Source organism: Macrotis lagotis, chromosome 6, assembly GCF_037893015.1.
Source record: "Macrotis lagotis isolate mMagLag1 chromosome 6, bilby.v1.9.chrom.fasta, whole genome shotgun sequence".
NCBI classification, from domain to species: Eukaryota; Metazoa; Chordata; class Mammalia; order Peramelemorphia; family Peramelidae; genus Macrotis; species Macrotis lagotis.
The window spans coordinates 35,608,010-35,630,562 of record NC_133663.1 but is presented as its reverse complement, the minus strand read 5'-3'; the positions used below and the strand labels follow the sequence as shown (position 1 = coordinate 35,630,562).

General features: G+C 36.1%; 1 protein-coding gene across 14 annotated transcripts in view; it reads right to left on the bottom strand.

Annotated features, from left to right (window-relative positions):
- NAALADL2 (N-acetylated alpha-linked acidic dipeptidase like 2) overlaps positions 1–22,553 on the bottom strand; it is a 1,546,126-nt gene that overhangs the window by 991,102 nt on the left and 532,471 nt on the right. The gene's annotated exons all lie outside the window — the stretch shown is intronic.

Sequence of the window (22,553 nt, the reverse complement as noted above, 5' to 3'; positions counted from 1 at the left end):
TTTCAATAATTAATGTCTTTAGCTTTTTTTCAAACTGATTTCTGTCATGCCATTCAACCATCAAGAATTTCATGCTAAAGAGGAATTTTCAATTCAAAGAGCGAGGAAGATAAGAATTGGTGTGATTAAGTGCGTTGCTCAAGGTTAGACAGGTGGCAGATCCCAGGTCTACTCTACAGGTCTCCTGAGTATTGGTCTACTGCTACTTTTACCTCAACAACCAAAAATGATTCAATGACAAAGGCAAAGAAAAATCTATGGAAGTGGGCTCAATGAAAACATCCAACCAATGATGATATTTTCCTGTTGATTACAGAGTGGTCTGTATCTACAACCAAATTTGATTTCCTTAGTCTAGTTCCCCCAACCCCTTTCAATCAACAAAGGGACACATATTTATTAAGTTCTGACTTTGATCCAGATACTGCACTTGTGTTTCAGTATGCAAGAATTCTCACTTACATGCAATAACATGTAGAAGCAAAAATTTGTCTTTTTTGGCGGGGGGGCGGTTATTTTTAGGTTTTTGCAAGGCAAATGGGGTTAAGTGGCTTGCCCAAGGCCACACAGCTAGGTAATTATTAAGTGTCTGAGACCAGATTTGAACCCAGGTACTCCTGACTGCAGGGCCGGTGCTTTATCCACTGTGCCACCTAGCCACCCAAGAATTTGTCTTCTAGCATTGCAATATAGGTATGGTGGCTACGGCTTTGGACTTGAGGTCAGAAAGGTTTATGCTCAAGTTATACCTAGATTACTAACCATATGTCTGGCCCAACCCTTTATTTATTTATTTGTTTGTTTGTTTGTTTGTTTGTTTGTTTATTTATTTATTTATTTGCTGAATCTTGGTTTCCTTATCTGTCAAGTAGAGAGAACAATAGCTCCGACATCATAAAATTTCTTTGAAGCTCAAACGAAACATCCATAGCGGCAGGTTAGTGGCAAAGTGGATATAATACTGGCCCTGGAGTCAGGAGGACTCAAGTTCAAATCTAGCCTAAAACACTTATTAGGTGTATGACCCTAGGTAATTATTTAACCTCAAATACCTCCCCCTCCCAAAATAATGTATGCAAAATGTCTCATGCTTCTCAAAGCACTGTACAAACACGAGGCACTGTTTTAGAGTTATGGTGGTGATAGGTATTGTAGCATAATGGAAGGATCCTGAGCAAGAGCATAATAAAAATAAAAATAATACTACCTAGTATTATTTATAAAACTTTTTAAGGTTTACAAAATGTTTTATACATGTTAACTCAGTTATTGATTCTCCCAATTTTATGGGGTAGGTGCTATTATTATGACTGTTTCTAAGGAATGATGAAGGGAAAGTGACTTACACAGAGTCAAACTGTTACTGCATTTCTGAGGCAAAGTGAAGTTTTTCATGACTCCAACACCATATCCACCCTTCCACCTAACTGCCCTTTTGGAGTCAATAGATTTGGCCTATAAAGTCCTGACTTTTCCAATAGGGAGCTATATAACTGTAAGCAAATTCTCACCTTTCTAGGCCTCATTTCCTTATCTTTCAAAAAATATGCAAAATGAACAAGTTGATCTCTAAGATTCCTTCCAGCTCTAAATTCCACAGGCATGACTTACTCATTTTGCTTCCAATGGTTTTGGAAATGGACCACCTTCTGGGTGACTTGCCCCACAAAGCTGTTACCTAGAGCTCCAAGGAAGTCTTCCATATTGCTGCCTCAGGGCATTGCTATGGATCCACAATTTATAGAACTTTTCTTACTTAATTTGTTCTGCTATTCCTGAGGGGAAGAAAAATCAGTTACCTTAGCAACTGCTAGGTTACATTTTATCTCTAAGCTGCAGAGATTTTATTAAAAAAAAAAGGTACATCCATACTGACATCCCATCCTCTTTTATGTGATGGCTTTAGTCAGTTTGAGAAGAACATCCTTTCCCCCATTCCCTCCTTAACAAGAAAAGTTTACAGATATTCTATCTGTCTCTCTGTTTATCTATCCACCTATCAGTCTATCACCCATGTGTTTTTCCTTCCTTCCCTTTCTCCCTCTCTCTCTCTTCATTTTTTTGATCATCTCTATGTCTAGATATTTATATATTTAAAACAGAGGTTCTTATTTATCATTTCTTCTATTTCTCCCTCTCTCTCTTCATTCTTTTTCTTCTAATCATTTTTATATCTATATATTTAAAGCAGAGCTTCTTATCTATCACTTATGTACCTTTCCTTCTTCCATTTGTTCCTTTCTCTCTCTTATTTTTTTCTAATGATCTTTATGTCTATGTATTTATATATTTAAAGTAGAGGTTCTTATCTATCACCTATATGTCTTTCCTTTCTTCCCTTTCTCCCTCTCTCCATTCTTTTTTTTTTCCTGATCATTTTCATAGATTTGTGTATTTAAAACAGAAATTCTTAACTTCCTGGATTTCTTTTTTTTGGTGCCTTTTTTGACAGTGTGGTGAGAGGTTTATGGACTCCTTGTAGGGAAAAAAATGCATTAAAATACATAGTATGGCAAAGCAAATGGTTTACACATCATTCCATTCTGAATGCCATGACTTTAACATATACAATCCCCTATGTTTTAAATGCAATTCTGTTTCACCACTCCTTATTGATATCAATTGATCAAAATGATTTCATTTATTGCTTATAATGTGGCGGGCACTAAATTCTAAGCATTGCTGATACAAAGAAAAAGCAAATTGGGGCAGCTAGATGGTGCAGTAGATAGAGTACCGCCCTTGGAGTCAGGAGGACCTGAGTTCAAATGTGACCTCAGACACTTAATAATTACCTAGCTGTGTGATCTTTGGCAAGTCACTTAACCCCATTGCCTTGCAAAAAACTAAAACAAACAAAACAAATAATCAAATATAGTTATTCCTTCTACATTATGGTTCTGCTATATTGCTGGTAAGCATAAGAAATTAAACAGAAATTTTGGGGGAGTTTTGCTGCCTCTCATCTTGACATTACTTTGCCTTTAGGTCTCTTGCTTAACTGTTGTATCTTATCAATGGACTGGAAGCTATTCGAGGGCAGGGTCTCTTTCTTTGTTATCTTGGCATCCTCAGCACAGAGCCCATGACCAAATACTTAACTCAAATTTTCTAGTAAGAAACTAGAAATACCCCTTAACAAAAAAAAGAAAACAAAGGAAAAGATCAGACTTTTCCCTGTGGCAATGAAAAGACAGGCCAAAAATATTTTATATGGATTTTCCAGATTCGAGGAACACTCCCCTGAGAAGTAGAAGGGATAATTGTAAGTAAATATATATATATATATATATATATATATATATATATATATACATATATATATATATATATATATGTAGGCATCGATGCATATACCCTCATATACAATATGTATATATTTGAAAGGTTTTTTGTTTTTTAATATACAATATGTATAGACAAACACATCACACATAAAAGGTAGACAGAGCTAAGCTTGTAGGGAAAGGCATCAGGAGTTGGGGGTGGTCTTAAAAAAGACTTTCTTGAAGAAAAAGAGAAATTCCAAGAAGCAGCAGTGAAGGGTGAGAACATTCAGGGCATGGTGGACAGATTGTGCTGTGGCAGGTAATAAGACCTCTCCTAAACAACTCTTCCCCAAATGTGTAGGATTGACACTATTTTGAGGGGTCCTAGATCTGATTACATTGGATTACCTATGAGAAAATTCCCACTAACAATGCAGATCACCAACTGATATTCAACCAATAGCCTTTAACCACTTGGCCTTGCTCTAAGTTAAGACAAAGCAGGGTGTGAACTTCAACTTAGGTCTTCCTGATTCAAAGGCCTTTTTTTCTGTCCTTAACATCATACCTCAGCATGTCCTTAACATCTTGTCTCATCTAGACATTACTTTGCCTTTAGGTCTCTGTTTAATTGTTGTATCTTATCAGTAGACTGGAAGACCTTTGAAGACAGGGGTTCTTTTTTTGTTGTCCTGGCATCCCCAGAACATGACCAGTATACACAGAAAATGTCTAATCAATATGTATTGATTTGAATTTAATGAAGAAATCTGAGGTTAGAGTGGATGGAAAATGGGAGTCACGCTAATCAGTGTATCTCATTACTGTTGACCTTCACAAATTCTGTGAGAAGAGATGTTGGCAGATGATTCAAGAACTGCTGTAACACCAAGGACAAACCTTCTGCCAAGGACCAGTGGCTACAAATCAATTTCCTGCCCTAATTGCCCAGATCCAATGAGCCTGTCTTCAGGGGAATTAGTTCTCAGGAAGGGCTAAGATAAAAACACAGAAGAACTGGGATTCATGTAATCTTCATAATTTAGGTTCCTTTTTTAAAGTTTTTTTTCCTGTTCTAAAGTTCTTTTCACTTTATTATTTTAAAGTGAACTTTTTTAATTTTGGAAAGGTTTTATTTATTTTGAGTTTTACAATTTTTCTCCCAATCTCACTTCCTCCCCCCCACCCCCACCCCCCACAGAAGGCAGTTTGCTAGTCATTACATCATTCCCATAGTATGGATTGATCTAAGTTGAATATGATGAGAGAGAAATCATACCCTTAAGGAAGAAACATAAAGTATGAGATATAACTGAAAAACCTTCATAGCACTTGAATAAAAGATTTGGGTTGTATCTGGTTACAAAAGGACTTAAAATATTGATGGAGGGAAAAGATAAGTTGGATGATAAAACAAATGGGATATATAGATAATAGAAGAGTTGGAAGATTATTTGAAAAGATAGAAGGTAGCTTTAATTAATAACAACATTTCCTTTTCTAAATACTAGATTTTTCTCTGATAGAATAATTCTTCTCAATTATTATGTTCCTGGCATCATTTCTCAAGACCCCAGAGCTACAACAAAAATCCCAAGGGTGACGTGATTTGCTGCAGAGTGAACTAGACAATGGACTGATAGTATTTGTACAAGTAAAAAGAAGTATACCTACCAGTGGGTTCTAAGAATAGCTGGTCTATATTCCAGGGACTCTCTCACCACCCTGTCTTCTATTTCCATAAGCAGTTTCCTCCTTAGGATATCCAGTGTAACTTCCTCCCGTGGAGTCTGGTAGCTTCTACCTTGGAAGCGACTTTGTAATTTCTCCAGATATAATTTTATGAGGCTTTCACTCAAATGCCTGCCTAGCCATTTAAAAAGGAACATATCATCTATTCCCTTAATGTAGATACAGCATTTTCCGGGTGATGCATTAGATCCTTACAACTTCTCAGGATAGGTATTTATCATCCCTATCTTGTAGATGCAGAAACTTAGACACTAAGATGAGTTAAAAATAGGAGCCTGAAATCTCATGCAAGGATAGAACTGAGTCATACCTGGAATCCAGGTCTTTTTTTACTCATCAACAAATCAAAAGGTAACCCCACCACCTCCATTTATTAAGCAACTATTGTGTGCCAGACCCTGATAAGTACTGCAATACAAAGAAAAGGGGAAGGGGAAAATAGTAGGGTTGTGTTTTTTTCTCCTTTTATTCTGGTAATTTTGCTTTTACTACATTATATGTCTAAATTTTAAGTCTACTGGCTCCCCTTTAAAGTAAGGGTTCTACACATTGTGTGTGTGTGTGTGTGTGTGTGTGTGTGTGTGTGTGTGTGTGTGTCTGTGTGTGTGTGTGTGTGTGTGTCTGTGTGTGTGTGTTATACACACTCCTTTTGGAGTTTGATAAAGCCTATGGGCCTCTTTTCAAAATAATGCTTATAAAAACAAAATATATAGAATTATAAAATAAGTGAAAGGTTGTGAGAAAAAAGGATGTAATTTTCCCCAAGTTCATAGATCCTCTGATGTCTATGCATATATGTCCATCCATGTGTATACATATATATCTAAATATGTGTAGATTTATATATATATTTCTGTGTATGTTTTGTTTTGCTCTTTCTTAAGAGACTCCCCAAAATTAAGAGGTGACATTCTGCTGTTTTTTGCTGTGTTTGTGATAGATATAGATATAGATATAGATATAGATATAGATATAGATATAGATATAGATATAGATATAGATATAGATGAGGTATAGATATAGATATAGATAGATGTAGATACAGATACAGATACAGATACAGATATAGATATAGATATAGATATAGATATAGATATAGATATAGATATAGATATAGATGATAGAGATAGTGAGATATTCATACAAACACATATGCATTTGTAGATTTGTCAAAGTGGTGAAGAATCATCACCATCATCATCAAAACAATAGCACCAACAGCAAAAATATTAGGGTCAGTAAGTCAATAAGGTTTGAGGAAGTGTTTTCTAAATGGCAGCAAGAGACACAAAGAATGGTCAAAAGTGAGAAATCATTTCTGGCACTCTTCCTTCATTTCCTTCACTGTCTCATGGAATTCTTAGCTCTTTTCAGGGCTTATCTCATGAGATTTTTCTCATTTCTCTGACTTTCAGTGCCCTCCTCCCATTCCTTCAATATGGATATGAGTTTAATTCTTTAATCTTTTTGAACCATACTGATTTTTTAGATATATTGTGGATATACAGACATGGTGTTTCAAGTTCTAAGTATGCATGCATGCATACATGCATACACACATGTACACATATGTATTTAGATGTGTGCATATTCTGTCTTGGTTTGGATGGTCACTGAATATTTGGTAGCAGGAGTCTAGATCATTCACGAGCTAGAGATTCTCTAAGATTCATTGATCTATGAACAGCTCATCTGTGGGTTGTACCGATATCCCATTTAAACCCATTCAAATACTCAGATATGAAAGAGACTATTTTTTAAATTCCCAATTTGCCTGAAGATATTATCAAGGTGTGACTGATTTATATCTGAAAGGGTTCTCAGAGAGTATCTACTCCAAATTACATGCATTTTATAGTTGAAGAAACTGAGAGCCAGAGTGACCCAGTGATCAATCTAAGATCACACAAGGAAGAATTGACAGAGTCAGAATCCAGACACTGTTCCTGAAAAGTCAGCGTTCTTTCTAGAACACTGTACAGCCTCCTGGAAGGAACTGTGATTGCTTTAGTAGAGAGCTCTGCCCCAATATCAGAATTCCTTCTAGCAACATTGGTCACTACTTTTCTGTGACTGGAAAGTAAATCTTCAGGAATTGTCTGAGGCACCTAAGGGTTAACATAACTTCAAAGGAAGGATTTGAACCCAGGTCTTCCAAAGTCTATCTTTTTTATCCAGTGGATCAGATTAATCATCAGACTAATCAAGCAAAACCTGCTTTTTTCCTACTGATCTTTTCTCTATTAATAGTCCCCATTCCCTTCTCCTTTCAGATTTATTTGTATATTAAACTTTCAAAACCCAAGACTTCACACTTAACTCCTTCAGATGAGAGAAGTCAATGTCTCTGGCCCCATGTCTGTTTCTGAGACTACTTTTAGCATTGATTGATGGCTTATAAAGCCTTTTACTACAACCCTGACATATTAAAGATTCCAACTAAAGAAACTTCTATGTGGTTTTCTGGTAGTGATTGCTACTGTCCTTGAACTCTAGGCTTATTGTGAATTGTTTGGGAAATGAAGTTTAGAGAATGAAAAGGGACTCACTTAAACTGAACATCAAAGTGCCATCATTAGCTGATATTTCATGATGGGGAAGCAACTAGATGTCTGCTAGCTCTAGGCATCACCAAATGAAGTGAGAGACACAGGACATTCCATATCCTTAGTTTCCTTGAAAGATAGAAAATTACATATGCTAATAATGGTGGAGAACCGAGCTTATTATTCTAATCATTTCAGCCCAAATGGCTATTTTTCACTTGAAATATCCAGCTAATTGAGGCAAATTAGACCTTTTTTGTATTTGAGTGAAAGTAACTCCTTAGAATCATATAGGAATTTATTCTTTTAAAAGTTTTTTTATTTCTTTTTAATTTTTTTTAACAAATCTCATTGGTAGGAGAGATGAAGTAAGGTAGCTAGTGGTGAGGCAGATAACATGCTGAATCTAGTATTAGAAAGACTTGGGTTCAAATCTCATCTCAGACACTCAAAACCTTAAGGACTGTGGGTAATTCCCTTAACCTGTTTGCCTCAGTTCTCTCACCTATAAAATAGGGATAATAAAATTGGGATAATAATGGCACCAGTCTCTCAGGGGTGTTGTGAAGATCAAATGAAATGATATTTGTAAAAAAAAGTAGACTTTATGTAAATTCTAGCTATTATTATTATGATTATGATGATTGTTACTATTATTACTATATTTTTGCATATCTACAGAGAGTGGAGCTAAAAGAATTGAAATATATCAAAAAGAATGCTTAGATTTAATATAAAGAAGCAGTTTTCACCAATTAAACCTGCCCAATAGTGGAATGGGTGGCCTGGGGAGGTAGCACATAGATTTACCAATCAATCAATCAATCAACAAACATTTATGAAGCACCTCCTATGAGCCAGGACCTGTGATTATATTGAAGAAGGAATTCTTGTTTAGGCAAGGGCTACACTAGAAAATCACTGGAGCCCCTTCTAATTTCAATTCTGTGATTTTGTTCCCTGTCAAATAAAGTAGTGATTTTTGTGACCACTCCAAATCTATAATCCAAAATCGATGATTGTCCCCTAGGACAGAGGAGGAGGAGGAAGATATGGAGACTGAAGTCTGAGAAAAGTTTAGCTGACTTTGATGATGATGATGATGATGAAGATGACAAGGTTGATAATGTTGATGAAGACAAGGATGATGATGATGAAGATGAAGACAACAAGGATGATGATGATGACCACATTGATAAAGTATTTTGATGTTTGCAAAGCATTATGCATTACCTTCATGACATCTCTGGGAGGGAGGTGCCATTATTCTTCCAGATGAAGAAATTGGGCTTGAGAGACAATTAGTGACTAACTTGGGGGCCTATATCTAGGTGGTATTCAAAAATCAGGTCTTTCTGATTCTAAATGCAGTGCCCCCATTCATCACTTCACTAGAAAGTTTTCTGAGCATAGTTACTGTATAGTTTTATCTTTATATTTCCAAGACCTCTTGCATGGTTTAGTATTTTTGAACTGATTAGTTGATTAATAAATTCAGGATGATTGATAGCAGCTGAACTTGGATTATAATCTTGCCTAGTTCATAATATTTGTGTCTTGATTCCCCAAATAGTTTGTGCAAATGCAGCAGGTCAGATCTGTGTTTCTATGCATATGAGACTTAAATATCCTGTCACTTCTTGCTACATTTTACCTTGGAAACTTGGCAATAGGAATTCCTTAGAGAACAGGCATTGCCTTCCCCAGAGTCCTTCTAAATTGTTATCTATGGATTCCCTGCTCCAGGCACTCGTTTTTTTTGGCAAGGCAATGGAGTTAAATGACTTGCCCAAGGTCACATAGCTAGCTAATTATTAAGTGTCTGAGGTGGGATTTGAACTTAGGTCCTCCTGACCCAGGATTGGTGCACCATCTACTGCACCACCTAGCTGCCCCACCAAGTTTGATTATGTAGGTTGACTCCCCCATTAGACGATAAGCCGCCCCAGTATCGACTTGCCTTCTGTGAGGGATGGGGGAGGAAAGCAAGAATAGGGGAAAAATTGTAAAACTCAAAATAAATAAAATCTTTGCTAAAAAATAAAATAAATAAGTACAGTATTCTAATTATTGCACCTCTTAGCCACTTCACTAGAAAGCAAGTTCTCTGAGGACCATGTGGTCCTTTGGGGGAGAGGATGGTCAAGTGTTCACTTCTGTGCACTAAAGTCAAAGAAGGTTTTGAGTACTTTCTAAGTGTTAGTTGGTCATCATTGTATACTGAACTAAAAGTCTTTTTAAAATCTCAGGCTGAATCTTGTCTGTCAGCCCTCCTCAACTCTACCCCACTACTTAGTGTGATTATGATTCTGGCCACCACAGATGGATGCTTTTGGATTAAGCATATTTAATGAGTACTATGCTAAAATTCCTGGGCTTTGAATTCTAGCCCCAGCTCTGCCTCTGGACACCTAGGTAACATGGGACTAGTCACTCCCCTTCCCTTCTCTGAAAAATTAGATAGTTGAATAACTATTGATTCATTTTTCAGTTATGTCTAATTCCTCATGACGTCATTTGGGGATTTCTTGGAAAAGATACTGGAGTGAATTTCCATCTCCTTTTTCAGGTCTTTTGACCTGTTTGAGTCAAACAAGCTTAAGTGACATGCACATAGTGTCTGGGTTTAGATGTGAACTCAGGTCCAGACTCTACAATGCTCTAATCATTGTACCACTTAGCTGCCCTAGATAGTCATATTCGACTGTCTCTAAATTCAATACAGGATGAACTCTCATTTTAAAAGACTGAATACATGAAAGACTCAAAATGGGATAGAGTGCACTATCAAGTTCATATTTATAGAGTTCATGTGTGCGCTCATATAGTTTACATTTATACAATATATAGATGTATAAACTTACATCTATATAGCTATAGATACACAGAGATAAGTATAATATATACATATAAACATATCGAAATAGATAGTTGAATATGTATATCGGGAGCCAGCTAGCTAGCTAAGAGAAACAGATAAGCGTGTGCGCGCATGTGCACACACACACACACAAACACACACAGACATAATTGTTTTTGAATTTTCTAGTAATTGAGATAATCCACAGACTATCCCTTCCATTAACATAAACAACCAAGAGTTGATTCTTATACAAGGAAGATTAATGCCATTTAGTTTTTAAATCTATTTCCACATATTGGTGCCTTTCTACAAAGAAATTATCACATGATTCTGAATTAAGCAAAAGAGGAAGTAATAGAAAACAGTGGAGCATATTTTCCTGATATCTCCCTTCAAAACCACTAGGCCAGGGGTAGCTAGGTGGAGGTGGAGCAGTGGCTAGAGCACAGACCCTGGAATCAGGAGGACCTGAGTTCAAACCCAGCCTAGGCACTTACTAATTATCTAGCTGTGTGACCTTGGCCAAGTCACTTAACCCCATTCCTTGCAGAACCAAGACCACTAGTCTAGCTCCTCAAGTTACCTCTCCACGGAGTTTCTAGGAGTGAATCTCCCCTCCAGCTTCCCAATTTCATTTAGAACAAGAACTGGCAGGATTGAAATGTTTCTTTTCCTTCAAAAGGAGAGAAAGAGAAACAGTGACAGAGACAAATAGAGACAGAGTCAGAAAGAAGACAAAGAGAGTCAGAGAGACAGGGACAGACACAGAGACAGAGAGAGATAGATAAAAAGATAGAGAGACAGAGAAAAGACTTTCTCAATAATTACTGGAGATGGAGTATAGATACATAAATATCTGTCTGTCTGTCTATCTAAGGCATATATTTATATCTATATATCTATCTAAATGTGTATAACTATATCTATACACATAGATAAGGATAATAGATAGATATATACATAGATAGATAGATGATAGATAGATAGATAGATAGATAGATAGATAGATAGATAGATAGATAGATAGAAAGAAAGATAGCTATGTAAATCTAAGGGGCACATTTCCTGTGTAGTCATGGCCAAAGAATCTATCACTAACTGACCAGCCTCTGGTCATGAGTCTCTCTCTACCTAATTGGACAAGTTCTTCAAATCAGAAAGTTATTTACAAAGACCAAAATAAATGTTATGTATTTGAAAATTGAACAAAGCTCTAATTAAGGCAATCATAAAGCTTTGAAGAGCCTGATTATGCTTTCTTCTATAAAGTGAGTACCTAGTAACTTAATATGACTAAGCTCATTTTATGTTTTGCATATTTCATTTTTAATATTGATTTTTGAAAAAATTGATTTCCAAATTCTTTCTTTCCCACCTATTCCACCCACTGATAAGGTAAGAAAAATGTACAAGTCATGTTTTTGTTAATACATTACTAAAATATTCTTGTTTAAGAGTAAACATAACAACCCCTCCCCCAAAAGAATATAGACCTTCATGAGAAATAAAGTAAAAGAAAGAGAAAAAATGTGTTTCAGTCTATGTTCAGACACCACCAGCTCTGTCTCGGGTAGATCACATTCTTTATGATAAGTCCATCACAGAAGCTACTTCACACAGGACTTAGCAGCATCCACATTAAGGACTCCTAGGGCTTGGAATATAATCTTCCAGAAGGCAAAAGAGCTTGGGATGCAACCGAGAATCAACTACCCAGCAAAACTGAACATCCTCTTCCAGGGGAAAAGATGAACTTTCAATAAAACAGGGGAATTTCAAATGCTCCTGTTCAAATGACCAGAGCTGAACAGAAAATTTGACCTTTAAATACAGGACTAAGCCCATTTTAAATTGAATTAATAAAACTATCCAATTACTACTGGAAAACTGACAAATGTGTTGATAAATGATAATGAATAAGGGTAAATGAATGAATGACAAACAGTTAAAAAATACCAATAATGTACTAGTTACTGCAATAGACTTTGAAGATACAAAGAAAAAAGTAAATGGTTCATGTCCTCAAGAAGTTTCCATTCTAAGAGTAGTTCTCTGCAGTTGTGTTTAGCTATAAGACACTGTATATGCATTTATTTGCATATATGCATGTAAGCACAATGCACATATATGTATATGGATATGTGTGATACATGTATCTAGGTCAAATGCTGTTCACAAGGGGATCTGTCAACAGATCTGAGGAGTTTCATGGATTTGAATGGGCGATTTCATTTTTCTTTTAACTTAAATGAAAGCATTTTCTTCAATTTTATGCCACTCAGCAGTTCTTTAATTTTGCAAACCATATTCTAGGAAGGGGTGAATGGGTTTCACTATACTGTCAAAGGAGTCCATGATACCCCCCCAAAAAAGTTAAGGATTTCTGATCTAGGGAATTCAGGGAAGCCTGGAGGGATTTGCATGAACTGATGCTGAGCGAGATAAGCAGAACCAGAAGAACAGCACCATGGGGGTGATGATCAACCTTGATGGACTCGTCCAACTCCATCAGTGCAATAATCAGGGACAATTTGGGGCTCTCTGCCATGGAGAATACCATCTGAATCCAGAGAAAGAACTGTGGAGTTTCAACAAAGACCAATGACTATTACCTTTAATTTAGGGGAAAAAAATTGTCTGATCTTGCTATCTCTTATACTTTGTTTCTTCCGTATGAGGATGTGATTTCTCATCACATTCAATTTGGATCAATGTATACCATGGAAACAATGTAAAGAGTGGCATATTGCCTTCTGTGGGGGGTAGGGGGAGGGAAGTAAGATTAGGGGAAAATTGTAAAACTCAAAATAAATAAAATCTTTAAATAAAAAACAGAATCTCTGATCTACTTAAATATAAGGATATGTATATGCATATAAGTGTATATATGCTATATATAAATGTATATATGTTATATACAGGTGTGCATGTGAAACATATATATGTGTATATAGAAACACAGAAAATGAATTCAAAATAGTTTAGAGAAAGGCAACATTGAATAATGATTAGAGTGTTAGATGCAGAGGCACATACATCCAGATTCTATCTTGTCTCTGACAGTCCCTATTACTTGTGATTACAGAAAGTCTCTAAAACTCTCTAAGCTTTTGTTTCCTCAACAGAGCCAGAAGAATCACATTTTGCTTAGAGGGTTACTCCTACGATCAAATAAAATAATATGTATAAATTGGAGAATTACATAAAAGTAGGATTTTTTTTTGTATTTTATATATAAATTATCACTTGTTAATACATAATCTGCCCATGATATACTCTTATCATTTCTAAGTAGTTTCAATATTTTCTAACTATAATCTGAACCTACCTGAGTTCAATTTCTGCGTCTGATGGCCCTGAGTCCTTCATTTCAAACTCTCCATGCCCCAGGCAACTCTTTAAGACTGCAAATTACAGAAAAGGTACTGATCTATATTGGTATGAGAAGCTACGAATCCCTAATGAAATCACAAGGCACCATTAAAAAAAGAAACAGCCAACAAATCAACCAAATACAAATGTTGAGCCAACATTATAGGACCCTGAAACTGCCTGTATTCTGTGTACAGTAGAGGGAAAAGATTCCTAATAATTAAAACAGTTTCACCAAAACCCAATGAAAATATACTGAGCAGCAGCAAAAACCAGTGATGCAATTCTTTGCCATAAATTGAGTGACTTATTGCCTTGGACCATAAAGAGCCGGAGAACAACAAAATAAAAAGTAATGTCAGCTCCTCCAGCTGTTAACGCAAACTGGAGTCATAGTCAGCGCTTCGAATGGGAGAGGAAATGGCTCGGATGTTTTCCGGGTTCTCGCTTGGCAGGCAGACAACATTTTTCTCCAATGTAAGCACCTACATGCTGTGGATACCATGTTACTTTGTCCTGTGGTTTATGAGAGTATCAATCTGGTCTTGTTTTATGCAGAAATAAAAGACTTCCTCAGCAATTACTTGAATGGAATATTAACCAAATGGATACAGAATTATTAACGTTATGAATTGTGTTTCTTCATGACCCAGGAGGAGTTGAGTATAAATAGACAAAGACTTTTACTAGGCAGGCACCTGTCTGAGAATACCAGGCTACTAGTTAGAAGATCTAAGTGTAAAATCAGAATGCGGGGGAGAAGGGAGAGAAAGAATAAAGATTTTATATACCAACTACAAAGTGGCAGGCACTTTACAAATATAGTCTCATTTGATCTTCACTACAACCCAAAGGGGTAGGTGCTGTTAAGTATTCAATTCCACTGCTATACTACAGTCTTTTCATTATATACCATGTAAACAAGTTAGGAAGGTAAAAATGGTAGATTTAAATCTGGAAAGGAGATCTAAGAGTGTCAAACCAAAATAGAAACGGACTAAGAAAACCACAAATTAAAAGGATTCATATTGTGTTGTGTCTTCATTTCATTTCTTCAAACTTTCCCAGTTACATTTTAATCTAATTTGGGTCACAAGGTCACAAATTTGACACCTCTGATCTAGCCCATCATTAACAGATGAAGAAACCAATATGGAGAAGAAATAATTTGCCTAAGTTGCTGTGGATGATAAATAGTGAGATCTGAGCTGAGATTTTCAGAGTTAGAACTTGGGACTCTTTCCAGTAGAGAACACCCAAGCAGTATGGATTTTTTTTTAGTCCAGAACTATAATTTCTGGGTATAGTCAATGTAACAGTAAAGAAACTTCCTCCATCACTATGGTTAGTAACTGTTCAGCAAATGATATTGTTAGAGAGTTTCTTGAGCTAATAGGAGGTGAACTTGCCCAGGATCATACATATTATTTGTGTTGGAGGAAGACTCTGGTCTTCCTGACTCCTGAGTTAAACTCTATCTACTATATCATACTGTCTCTGCCACTTTAAAGTCTCCAGAGGGAAGGTACAATAGTACTCAAGATATATTGATGACTTATGGTAATATCACAATATGACATTACATATGACTTGAGATTTGTTTTAGATTTTCTTTTTTATGACTCTTGTCTTCATGATGATAAAAACACATTTCTCACATCAAAAGGATTCTCCTTGTCTTAAGTAGCACTGAAAAATCATCTCTAGTCAATGTGTCAGAATGACTAATGTGAGGTTCTAAAACCAACACCTAACATGGAAGGACCCTGATCAAAAACTGATGGATGGTATAAATGGACAATGGAAGGTCCCAAGGTAGGCAAAATAGGAGAATTGGGAGACAGGGAAGGGGAAGAAAGCAGGTAGAGAAAAGGAAATTCACAGTTCACTATTTTGAAGGAGAATTTTATATTGACATTAAAAACTAATTAATCAAATTTGGAGAATTAAAGAAAAACTCTCAATGCAAATGAGATAATAATATTTTATTACTCCACTCAATTGATAAATTTTTAGCTAAACATAGATAATGTCCTGATAAGAAACTATTGATGTTTATAAATTGCAGATCAATTATTCCAAATACATTCCCTCTCAAATCTTCCATTTCTTGTAAGGACAAGTCAATCAATTTCTCTATAACTCAGATCACTATTCATTCTTATTTCTCTGCCCACAAACCTTCTCCCTAGTTTGCTCTCTCTTGTATGTTGGTTTTCCCTTGTAAGAAAAAAAACTCCTCAAGGATAGGAACCATTTTCCTTGTTTACTATCCATTGTGTGGTATCCAGTGTTTTACTATAGGGTTTCTTTATCCCTTCATTCAATCATTTATACATACATCAGTTGACCATTAAACCTCATGTCCCAAAGGAATAAACTGTCTCATTTTTAGTCTTTTTATCTGCAGTGACTGTTACTTTGGTTTGCACCCAGCAGGCTTTAACATAGTGAACTCTTAAATTTGTGATATGGTGCTGCAGTCTTGGCTCCCTATAACTTCTACTCATTGATCCTAATTCTTGAACTCTCTTTATTAATACAATATAAACTAATAAATAAAATAAACTTTTGCATCATGACCTTTCAGACATTTGAAGGCATATTGATTGGCAGTATTATTTGGAATAGACTCCATTTCTTCACTCATTTCTCATGTGATAGAGTTTATAAGATTTTTTTTACTTCTCTATTATTACACTTTTCTGAATGACTTCTAGTGTGAGTGTGATCCTTCTGGGGACAGCACCCAAGGTTGATTCTTCAGCAATGCTCTGACCAGAGTTTAATCAGAATGTGGAACTACCTGAAGCAGACACTATCATTCTATTCATTCCAACTAATCTTACATCACTCCCTTTTAGCAGCCTCATTAATCTATTTGCTCAAATTGAGTTTGTAGCCAACTAAAATCCTCAGTCCTTTTTCACTTAAACTGTCAAGTCAAATCTTCGACAACATACCAACTTAAATGTAGTTCTTTTGATTTTAGTGCATAACTTTAGAATTAACTAAGAGAAATGTAATCTTATTTCTGACAGTTTTGAGGAGGCCCATCATTTTAACCTGTTCTGATGATTTTCTGGTGTGGAATTAAGTACTGGGTTTAGTTAGTGTCAGAGACTTAGAGTAGAATCCTAGCTCTCTTCTCATGACCTAGGACAACGCACTTAGCCTTTCTGGGCCTCAGGTTCCTAATATGCATAATGAGGGGAGATTGAATGAGACATGCATGAAGCTTCCAGTCAGGGATCCCATGAATATGGATTTCAGTCTCCAACATAATAGTCTTCTGACTCAAAGTGATGACATTGCTAAATTTGATAAGCCACTTTCCTAGACCTGTTTTCACATTTTTAATCAAAATGTTGACTAGACAAGGGAAGAGACCAGTTGTGCACCATTAAAGATTCATAATAAAAATAACAGCGGTCATTTATCTAGTTCATTGAGATTTGAAAAAAGCTTTAGACATATCATTTTTTATCCTCACAAAACCTGTTTAAGGTAGGTGGTTTTACTATGACTATTTTATACTTGAGGAAACTGAGGCAAATAGAAATGAAGTGGATGTCAGAGGCTGAATTTGAACTCCCTTCTTCCTGATTCCTGACTATGTGCTCTATCCACAGCTCCACCTACCTATAAATTGTCAGTAATTTATTCATTAATCTAAAATGGTAGCTCATTCAGCCATAAATTCATATCAGTTTACAACTCTTTAGATTAATTTGTATGAGTACTGTTACTTCTATACCTGTCTACGTGTACATATATTATACATATGTTTGTTTATGTGTATAAACAATTACAAAAGGAACAAATTATCTTGAAATATATTAATTGAACATACACACATGAACACACACATATATATGTGTACATATCTACATGTGTATGATTGTATATTGGGTTTGCTTTATAATTTTATGTATTTTTTATGTTTTTAAAAATACTGTTCCAAGAAGGGATTCATAAACTTCATCAAGACCTAATGATCTAGGTCAAAAATAACATTAAGAACCCTGGTCTCAACTATGACTTTATATCTTCTCCACAAGTTAAAAGTCTTATTGGAAGGGGCAGCTAGTTGGAGCAATGGACAGAGCGCAGGCCCTGGAGTCAGGAGTACCTGAGTTCAAAGGTGACCTCAGTCACTTAATAATTACCTAGCTGTGTGACCATAAGCAAGTCACTTAACCCCATTGCCTTGCAAAGCAAACAAACAAACAAACAAACAAACAAATCCCAAAACCCAAAAAATCTTATTGGAATACAGAGACAATAGGTTGAAATCCTTCATGATCTAGGTTTATTAACCATATACCGAGTCAGCTAGAAAAAAAGACTCCTTCAGAAAAGAATCAGGATAGTTTCATGAGGATCCTCCTGCCTTTCCTCCTTGACTTTGGGCAGGGATCTACAGCAGGTTTCATAGTAAGTCAGCTAATATTTATTAAAGAGCTGTGATTTCATTACCTTAGGAATTCACATTTAAAGAAATTCCCTCTACCTCTGTATATGGGCATTATGGTCTTAGGACGTTATCTAGAACTCTGAGAAGTTGATTGACTTGCATGGGGTCACAAGAACACTATATGCGGGAGGATTTGAATCCAGATCTTTTGACTATGGAGCTAAATCCACTAAGCCATATTTTTTCTCCTCCCAAGATATACTATTTCCCCCCTTTAAATGATTAGGATATTGCAAGCCTCTTTCCTAAATTGCTGTTATCTGTGGTTTCTCAAAGATAACTGATAAATTGTTTCCATAGCTTGGCAAGTAATCCCTCTGAGTATGGAGCATTCAGTGCATTTTAAATGGCTATGGAAATTGTGCTGTTGTCTTTGTTCTTCTCCAGAGTTCCATCTCCCTCTGAATTGCTCTAGCCTTTCACATCTGAAGATCATGATGAATGACTGATATTCTCCCTTGTCTCTATCCATTGGCCAACACAAGTTCTTCCTCCCCAAGCAGAAATGTTTTTTCCTTCCTATTCATGTTGCTATTTTTAGCATGTTTTTGAAAAATAATTCCTTTGCATAGAATTTTTTATGTGCCTCATCTTCTAAGCCTAAGGTCAGGGATGCACAGTTATTAAATACCCAAGGGCAGATTTGAACACAGGTCTTGACTCCACATACTTCCTGTCCACTGTTTCACCAAGCTATCTCCAGTGGAGCAGTAGTCCTTGATGCTTCCTCATTTTTCTAGAAATGAAGTCCTGAGATAATTTCAGAACGAATTAATAATGATAATAACACTAATCCTCTAGTCCCATGACTTATTAACTAAAGACTTTGATGAACGAAGTCAACAATGGCACTGGTAACTAATTGGTTTTTTTCAATACATCAAGTTCATTTGATAACATGCTTCTGCTTAGTATTTTAAAACCTTCACAATCATGTTTACCTGAAATTTAGTTTGATTTCCTCTTACTCCCTTCATGCATTCTAGTTTCTAAATTATCTGATCTATCTGCTGATTCTCCATATATTCTATTCCTCCAGCTCCTATTTCTTTTTTTTCTTTTTTTCTTTTTTTTTAAGGTTTTCGTAAGGCAATGGGGTTAAGGGCTTGCCCAAGACCACACAGCTCGGTAATTATGAAGTGTCCGAAGTTGGATTTGAACTCAGACACTCCTGACTCCAGGGCCAGTGCTCTAACCACTGTGCACAGATTTCATTTTGTCATTCCCTGGAATGGCAGTCATGGGAAAGAATTTCTATGCTTCAGGAGAATTGATAAACTGAATCCACAGGGAAAAAACCCCAAAATATCTGAAAAAAATTTGGGATATTAGTGTATGGCCTTGTGATTATATTAGTTTAGGGAAATTTCTGCTCCTATTTCTTAAAATTATTACCTTTATGACTCACAGACAAACTTTTAAACCCCTTTGTTAATGCCTTAAGAATAATCTTCCATTACCACTGATATATTTTGTTTATATTTAGTTTTTTACAAGGTTTTTCCCCCTTTAGAATGTGAATTCCTTGAAGGCAGGAACTGTTTTTGCCTTTCTTTGTATTGGTGGTTGGTCTTGAAACCTAGAAAGCACTTAATATATATGCCTGTTTACTTTTTTTTTTTAGGTTTTTGCAAGGCAAAAGGGGGTTAAGTGGCTTGCCCAAGGCCACACAGCTAGGTAATTATTAAGTGTCTGAGACTATATTTGAACCCAGGTACTCCTGACTTCAGGGCCGGTGCTTTATCTACTATGCCACCTAGCCGCCCCCTATACCTGTTTACTTGATCAGACTCTGAGCCTTGCTTCCCTCATCTATCTTGGAGAAAGAAAGGATTGATCAAACTCTTTGTGATCCCATTTGGGGGTCCTTGGCAGACTTACTGGAAGGGGTTTGTCATTCCCTTTTCCAGCTCATTTTACAAATGAGGAAACTGAAGCAAACAAGGTTAAGTGATTTGCCCAGGATCACACAGCTAATAAGTGTCTGAGGCCAAATTTGAACTCAGGATAATGAGTCTCACTCCAGGTCCAGTTTCTATGCACTCTGATGCCACTTAGCATACTGGCCTCTTGTAAGCCTCTGAAATAATGTATTAAAAACTACTTTGGAAACCTCAAAGCATTAAGTAATACAATGCCAATATGCAGAAACAAAAATAACACTAGTCATTCCCTTTGTTACATAGAAAGTGAAGCCTTTCTCTTTCTGCATTCTTTTTGAAGTGATGCTGCACTGCCTTGCTCACTCACACAAATATTCATCTAAGTTAAATAAGGGTTTTGAAGCTGAAAGAGAACAACAATTAGAAACCCATACTAGATTCCTGGGGGAGGTTTCTGTTTATTTTATTTCCTTCCTGGAAATTCAAGGGCACCTACATACAGTCAGAAGGTGGGTTGATCATTAACTATGACAGCAAATACTAGAAATGGAGATGTATCATGCTCCCTACCCAGGCTCCAAAGTCAGCACTAGTTTTAAATCCACTGTAAACTCAGGGATCTGAAGCCAGAGAATGAGGGCCAAAGGGCATCAGACAAGCAATGTTATTGAGAGAAGTCTACATGAAAAACAGTAGGATTCCAGGGGCAAGTGGTGGTAGAAGGTAGAGAACTAGGAGGAGCTAGGCACAGATTTCATTTTGTCATTCCCTGGAATGGCAGTCATGGGAAAGAATTTCTATACTTCAGGAGAATTGATAAACTCAATCCACAGGGGGAAAACCCCCTAAAATATCTGAAAAAATTGGGATATTAGTGTATGACCTTGTGATTATATCAGTGTAGGGAAATTTCTGCTATGGAAACTCTATCAGTTGGTGTAGAATAACAGTTCATCTCTAAATCTCAGATAATTTACTGAGACCATTGAGATTGGCTTGCCCAGGGTCTCAAGGTTAGTATATGTCAGAGATAAATCTTACACCTAGGGTTGTTTTTCTTACAGCAATATTGACACCTCCATATCCTCTATCTCATTTATTTAAATTACCTAGGGGAGGGAATAAAAACTCTCAAAATACAGCAAATTCAGAAAGCAGACATTTTTCTAATTTTTATTAGAAGGCTTCTATCAGGAAATGTCTAGAGAGTATGAGATACTAAACTCATATGAAAGTTGACAATAGTGCTCCCTTGGATAAATGAAAACAGAACAAAACATTTAAGTGTAATAAAGGTTCTCAATTTCAAATGTTTCCAAACTAGCAGACAATTATGGTATTACATTTTATTTAAACAGCTAACTGGGGCACACCTACTTACTTTCCCCCAGTTTTGCCTACTAATGTAGGAACTTTACAGGGTTTTAAAAATCTCTAGTTCTGAACAAAGACCCTAGTGACTTTGTCATCCTGAGATATTTGGAAACCCACGGTCCTAGGATGATGTGTACTTCCTGGCTAACAGAACAAATAATCTGACTCAATTTCTATGATTATTTTGATATGATAAACACAATCCAAACACCATTATAGCAATGGCATATTTGGGATTTTATTGCTAACAAAATAAGCTATATAATTACACATTGATGGTAAGTTGCTGTGGGACAATGGAACTTGCAATGCCAAATACTAATGTTCTTAGTGCCCATGTGGTAGACTAGATAAGATGAATAAGCTTGAAGTAAAGCAGCTGTGCCAATATTGTCCTATAATTCTGAGATGCCAGTCACTGTTGCTTTGCCTTAGAATGTGTTCCCCCAAGTCTGTAATTCACTCATACTGTGTGAGCAGTGAAAATATTAGATACAATGAGTTTAACTAATGGGCATCATCAGAAGAGGAAAAAGAAAGTTCAATCCACTTTGAGTAGATGGAAGTCTACATGAACTAGAGATCATTAAATCCAGCCAAGGAGTCTAGGTTTCAGCAAAATGTTATTTTAAAATTAAATCGATAGATGACTGAATAAATAAATGAATAAACAAGCAAACAAATCTAGTGTACGCTTTATGACTTCCAATTTTCAGCCAGACGTTTCAAAATGAATTTAATTTTTATCATAAAGTTAGGTCAGAGTTTTAGTATATTCAGGAAGACAAAACCAATAGAAGATACTCCAGCTTGCCTTTATATCTAAATCTGTCCAACCGAGCTAATAATAAAAATCTAAAGGGAAATGAAGTTGAGTAAGTGATATATGAGCTACGTCATATTTTACAATTATGATGATGCATAAAAGGAATAATAATCATAACCTGAATTTAATAATGCAGTATCGCATATAGTTACATAGTCTTTGCCAGGCTCAGTGAATCAGCCCAAGAGTTT